The following is a 6,272-nucleotide window of genomic DNA, read 5'->3' on the forward strand; positions in this document are numbered from 1 at the left end:
AAACTATGTTTTTCGGAGCTACACCATAAAAAAGATTTTGATAAGTTTTAGAGGGCTTCTCGACTTTGTCATAATGATAACATAAAAAATAATATGTTAATGCATTCAATTTTGTGAATATTTTGTTTCATTTGAGCATAGTTTTGCATGACATGCTTCCCATACAATGTTCTGATCACTATTGAAGGAAAAATTAATGTTGACATAAATATTTCAAATTTGATAAAAGTTAGAAGCGTTGATAGGAATGGGGGTGGCATGTCGCAAGTTTGCAATCTTTTCTTAAATTTTAATGGTTGAGGGAAAAATAGTAAATTTGCCAAATCCCGAACCTTTTGATTATTTCAAAAAATACCCTTACCAATAAACTTTAAATCCGAATCATGTTTAAAGTTCTAACTTTCATACTTTTGACATTTTAAAGTCAACACTTTGAACCCATAACAAATTTGACGATGAATCTATTTTGCATTCTCAAACTTTTAAAAATACTCAAAATTTTCATTTTTGACCCATAACAAATTTTAACCTAAATATACTTAACTTGTACCAAACAATCTATTTACCAACTTTTGACCCATAAAATCAAATTTAACTTCCACAAAATGTGACACCCGGTAATTTCCCAACCCTATAAACTAAGTAATCAACCTAATAATTAGGTGATTGTGAATATTAGGCGCGCTAAATTAGAATCAGCGCGGGCATTTGTTATATGCGCCCTGCGCGAGCGCGCCATGTTAGTCAGCGCGGGCATGTTATGTGCGCCCTGCGCGAGCGCGCTATGTTAGAGTCGGCGCGGGTATTTGTTATGCGCCCTGCGCGAGCGCGCCATGTTAGTCAGCGCGGGCATGTTATGTGCGCCCTGCGCGAGCGCACCATGTTAAGAACCAGCGTGGGCATATGTTATATGCGCCATGCGCGAGTGTATTGGTTTTATGTTTCCATAACTTTATATTGTCTAATGGGTTGACCGCCCCGCATGATGCTAAGGCGGGTGCATCCCAAAACGTTTATGCGCATGCGGAAAGGGAACTAACCTCCCCGCATGGCGGGAACATTGAGAGCTAGTTTGTCTGAAGCTCCAAGATGGAATTGACTTCAACATGACTGATCACTATGTTGAAATACCAAGACCACCTGGAGAATCTACAAATGAAACTCAATGTCCCTAACTGCGAGAAGGTTACGCACCTACCCGCAGCAAAGAAATGTCCTTCACGCAGAAAGCTATGCGCACAAAGTTATACGCGCAGAACACTTAGCCTAATCTCCAGATATAAGGGGGACTATTCCCGCCCAAAAAGGAAACAGTTGCGTGTTTCAGAGACTTCTACTTTTTAACTGTACACTGACAAAAGCACCTGAAAAAGCATACTGTAACATGAAAAGTCAACTGTCAGCCACCCTACTCTCACCAACCACAGACCTGCATGTCCTGTCCAAATCAAATCAAAATCTTTTATCCACTCCTCCACTTTTAAATAAATAATAATAATTTCCATACTTTATCATCATTACACTTAGATATGAAAAGATTACAATCCCCTAAAGCAAGGGATTGTGTTCCCTTGAGTTTGCCTATAAATATGTAACCTAAATTATCACCCAAAACACACTTCAAACTTCTCTCTTAAGAACTGCAAACTTGCACTAATCATCTCCCAAGCATCCGTTATTTTCAATTCCGTTCCTGTTACTAGGTAAGCCGAGATTATAAACTTGAGATCTACTTTCCAACCCTTATATTCTCCTATTTCTTATATACTTCTTGTTATTTAATCGTATTCTAGACCTTCAATTCAAAGGCCAACACCAAGAAAACCCGAATCTCGATTAATCCTTTAACAAGAACCACAGGTGAGTCTCACAGCCCCTATTTTCACTGTTTTCACTATTTTTAAACTGTTTTCGGGGCGAGGGACACGTACTTAAATAATGTTTTATCATGGTATACTTACAAGCTATGCAAGCGATTATGTGTTTAAATTATGTTTCATGATGAGCAATGCGAACGGTTATCTATGGTTTTCGATGATAGTGCACCAGATTCGAGTAAGTGATCACTTTACCATTGGAACTCTAAGGGTAGGGACTGCTGGTTTGATCCACCCACTCGTAGGGGTCGCACCTCTTACACAGACGAGTGCCTAGCATGTCACGGGGCAGTACTATGGGATTGAGCCCGCTCGTAGAGGTCGCTCCTCTTACGCAGACGAGCGCCTTGTTTTCCGGCACAACGTCCGCGCGTAACCCGCGGGACGGTATTATTCGCTCGTAGTGGCAGCGCCACTTACACAGACGAGCACGGTTTTTCAGAAGTGTCCGCGCGTAACCCGCGGGACGGTATTACTTATTTCGCTCGTAGTGGCAGCGCCACTTACACAGACGAGCACAGTTCCCAGAAATGTTCGCGCGTAACCCGCGGAACGATTTTATCAGAATATGTTGACAGAACTATGTTTTACCAAGCATGTGTTTTAATGATGCTATCAGAATTATGTTTCAGAATGATTTTTATCAAGATTATGATGCAATACGATTTATCAAGTTACTAAAACTTGTGAACTCACTCAGTTTATACTGATTCAAATGTTTTACGTGTCTTTCAGGAGATAACTAGGTAGCGCATGGAGTCACACTTAGAGCACCTCACGCCGAACATCTAAAACTAGCTTTTTGGAAGATTTTAGTTCTATCCCTTCGATGCGCGCGGTTGTTCCCGCCGCGCAAGGGGATATGGCGTGGAAATCTTCAACAGTTTTTATACTTGGATGTTTTTATGTAATCTTTAAACAATGTAATGTATTTGTATTAAACATTTCACGCGCAATGAAAATCTTACTTTGAATGTTTGCAATGGCCCGTGCTTAAGTATCAATCCCCACTCGCGCGCGCCCGGCTGTTTCCGCCGTTCAGGGCCGGGTGTGACAGATTGGTATCAGAGCACTGGTTATAGCGAACTAGGAAAAGAAGTTTTAACCTAGACTATAACCGTTGGGGAATCGCATGAAATATTTTTCAAAGAAAATATTTTCAAAAGAAACTATACACACACTTAGGAACACGGGTCACACAGTGTCTAGTGAATAAAGATAAGAACATTATGTGCTCAGAGTACATGCGCTAAGTTTGATATATTTTCACTCTTTTAAAGCGAGAATGCCTCCAACTAGAGCCAAGGGAATTACCATGACACCCGAGGAACTCGCGGAAATAATCGCGCAAGCGATCGCAACACATGAGGCCAGCAAGGCCGAATCAAGTCAGGGTCGTCAGAACGAGACCCCAGAACCCGAATCAGGAGCCTTGGACAAAGGGTGCTCCTATAAGACATTTATGGCCTGTAGGCCTTGGCCATTCAAGGGTACCGAAGGGGCCATTGGGCTCTACAACTGGATTGACAAGATGGAGACAGTTCTCTCCATTAGCAGATGTAGTGAGAACCAGAAGGTCCTTTACGCGACCTGCATGTTCCAAGAAGCAGCTTCGTCTTGGTGGAAGCTTCAAGTGAAGACTTTGGGGCGAGAAGTTGCTCTTCACAAGACCTGGGAGGAGCTGAAGGAAATGTTGATGAGAAAGTTCTGCTCTCGCGCAGAAATTCAGAGTCTACAACAGGAATTCTGGAACCACACCATGGTAGGAACGGATATCGACGCCTACAACAACCGGTTCAACGAGCTTTGCCAGTTGGTGCTAGACATGGCAAACACGGAGGAAAAGAAGATCGAGAGGTATATCTTTGGGTTACCTCCTGTTGTTAGGGTTCCGCTCAACGCCGCAGCGCCTCCAACCTTTGATGAGGCGGTAGCGCGGGCCATCACCCTTACAAGGGATACGGTCCGTGCGGGTATGTTGACTACGCGCGGAAACGAGCAGCGAACCTCTGACTCCAACAGGAAATGGAACTCTCACCACCGAGGGTCCGACTACAAGCAGCCACCGTTCAAGAAGCAGGAGAGCGCAAGGGTTTACGCGATCCAAGCCGCGGAGCCATCAAGGAAAGGATACAGCGGGCCTTACCCATGGTGCAACAGATGCAAGTTTCACCACGAGGGTGAATGCGCGAGCGTCATGTGCGCCAAGTGTAACAGGCCAGGGCACAAGACGGTGAATTGCCGTGCTAAGGAAGCTGGAGCCAGTGACAACTGCTACGCATGCGGAAAGCCAGGGCATTTCAGTCGGGATTGCCCGCAAAAGGGAAACCAAGCTCGCGGGAGAGCTTTTGTGATCGGCGCAGGCGAAGCTAAAGAAGAGCCGAATGTGGTAACCGGTACGTTTTTGCTTAACGGCCATTTTGCATCTGTCTTATTTGATACTGGCGCTGACTTAAGTTTTATATCCGCTGAGTTTAAAGACTCCCTAGGCCTAGCAACCAGTAGGCTAGACACACCTTATACTATAGAACTAGCCAATGGTAGGCAGTTATGCGCGAACGAAAGAACTGAACAATGTGTAATAGTCATGGGAGGTCACGGGAGGTCACGGGTTCAATATTAACTTGTTGCCAATAGACTTGGGAAGTTTTGACATTGTGGTAGGTATGGATTGGTTAGTCGAGAACCACGCAGAGGTCATTTGCCATGAGAAGCAGGTTCGGATCCCACTGTTGAACGGAGAAACCTTGGTAATTCAAGGGGAAAGAAGGGGAGTTGCGACGAAACTGATTTCGTGCCTAAAGGCGCGCAAGTGCCTAAGGAAAGGGTGCTACGCCTTCCTGGCGCATGTAGTAGAGAAGGAAGGAGATGAGCGAAGAATTGAAGACTTACCAGTAGTGCGCGAATTTCCAGAAGTTTTTCCTGAAGATTTGCCCGGATTACCGCCGCCGCGACAAGTCGAATTTCGTATTGATTTAGTCCCAGGAGCTGCGCCAGTAGCTCGAGCGCCTTATCGATTAGCTCCATCTGAGATGCAAGAGCTATCCAATCAGCTACAGGAACTATTGGATAAGGGTTTCATACGCCCAAGCTTCTCACCTTGGGGAGCTCCAGTACTGTTTGTTAAGAAGAAGGATGGTTCGTTCAGAATGTGTATTGACTATAGGGAGCTGAACAAGCTGACAGTCAAGAATCGGTACCCCTTACCGAGGATTGACGACTTATTTGACCAGTTGCAGGGATCCAGTTATTATTCGAAGATAGATCTACGGTCAGGATACCACCAACTTAAGGTCCATGAGGAAGATGTGCCGAAAACAGCCTTCCGAACTAGATACGGCCATTATGAGTTCTTAGTGATGCCTTTCGGGCTAACTAATGTGCCGGCTGTATTCATGGATCTGATGAACCGTGTGTGCAAACCATACTTGGATAAATTTGTAATTGTATTTATAGATGATATTCTGATTTACTCTCGGACCAAGGCCGAGCATGAGCAACACCTGAGATTGATTTTGGAATTGTTGAGGAAAGAAAAGTTGTATGCGAAGTTTTCCAAGTGTGAGTTTTGGCTTAGAGAAGTTCACTTTCTCGGTCACGTTGTAAACGAGAAAGGAATACACGTTGATCCTTCCAAAGTCAAGGCCATCGAAAACTGGGAAGCGCCAAAAACCCCAACTGAGGTGAGGCAATTCCTAGGACTAGCTGGCTACTATCGACGCTTCATTGAGAACTTCTCCAAGATAGCTCTACCTCTGACCGCGCTAACTCAGAAAGACAAGAAGTTTGTTTGGGGCGAAAATCAGGAAGCGGCGTTTCAAATGTTGAAACAGAAGTTATGTAGTGCGCCAATTTTGTCTCTGCCCGAGGGGACGGATGACATCGTCGTTTACTGCGACGCTTCACATCAGGGACTCGGATGTGTCCTTATGCAGCGAGACAAAGTCATAGCGTATGCCTCGCGCCAACTCAAGACCAATGAAAAGAACTACACAACGCATGATCTGGAACTTGGAGCGGTTGTCTTCGCGCTAAAGATTTGGCGCCATTACCTCTATGGTACAAAGTGTATAATCTTTACGGATCACAAGAGCCTTCAACATATATTTGATCAAAAGGATTTAAACATGAGGCAACGAAGATGGGTGGAGTTGTTGAATGATTATGATTGTGAAATTAAGTACCACCCTGGAAAGGCGAATGTGGTAGCAGACGCGCTAAGTAGGAAGGAGCGAATAAAAACGCTACGAGTCAAGGCTCTAAGGTTGACCATTCGCGCAGATCTCTCTACCCGCATCCGAGACGCTCAGCAAGAAGCCTTGAAACCAGAGTTTGTTAAAAACGAATCCCTTGGGGGTATGATTAAGAATTTGGAGAACAAGGAAAACGACACTC

The sequence above is a fragment of the Bidens hawaiensis genome, unplaced genomic scaffold, assembly GCF_021521415.1.
Source record: "Bidens hawaiensis isolate Kalapana, Puna unplaced genomic scaffold, B.hawaiensis_p1.1 tig00048833_1, whole genome shotgun sequence".
NCBI classification, from domain to species: domain Eukaryota; kingdom Viridiplantae; phylum Streptophyta; class Magnoliopsida; order Asterales; family Asteraceae; genus Bidens; species Bidens hawaiensis.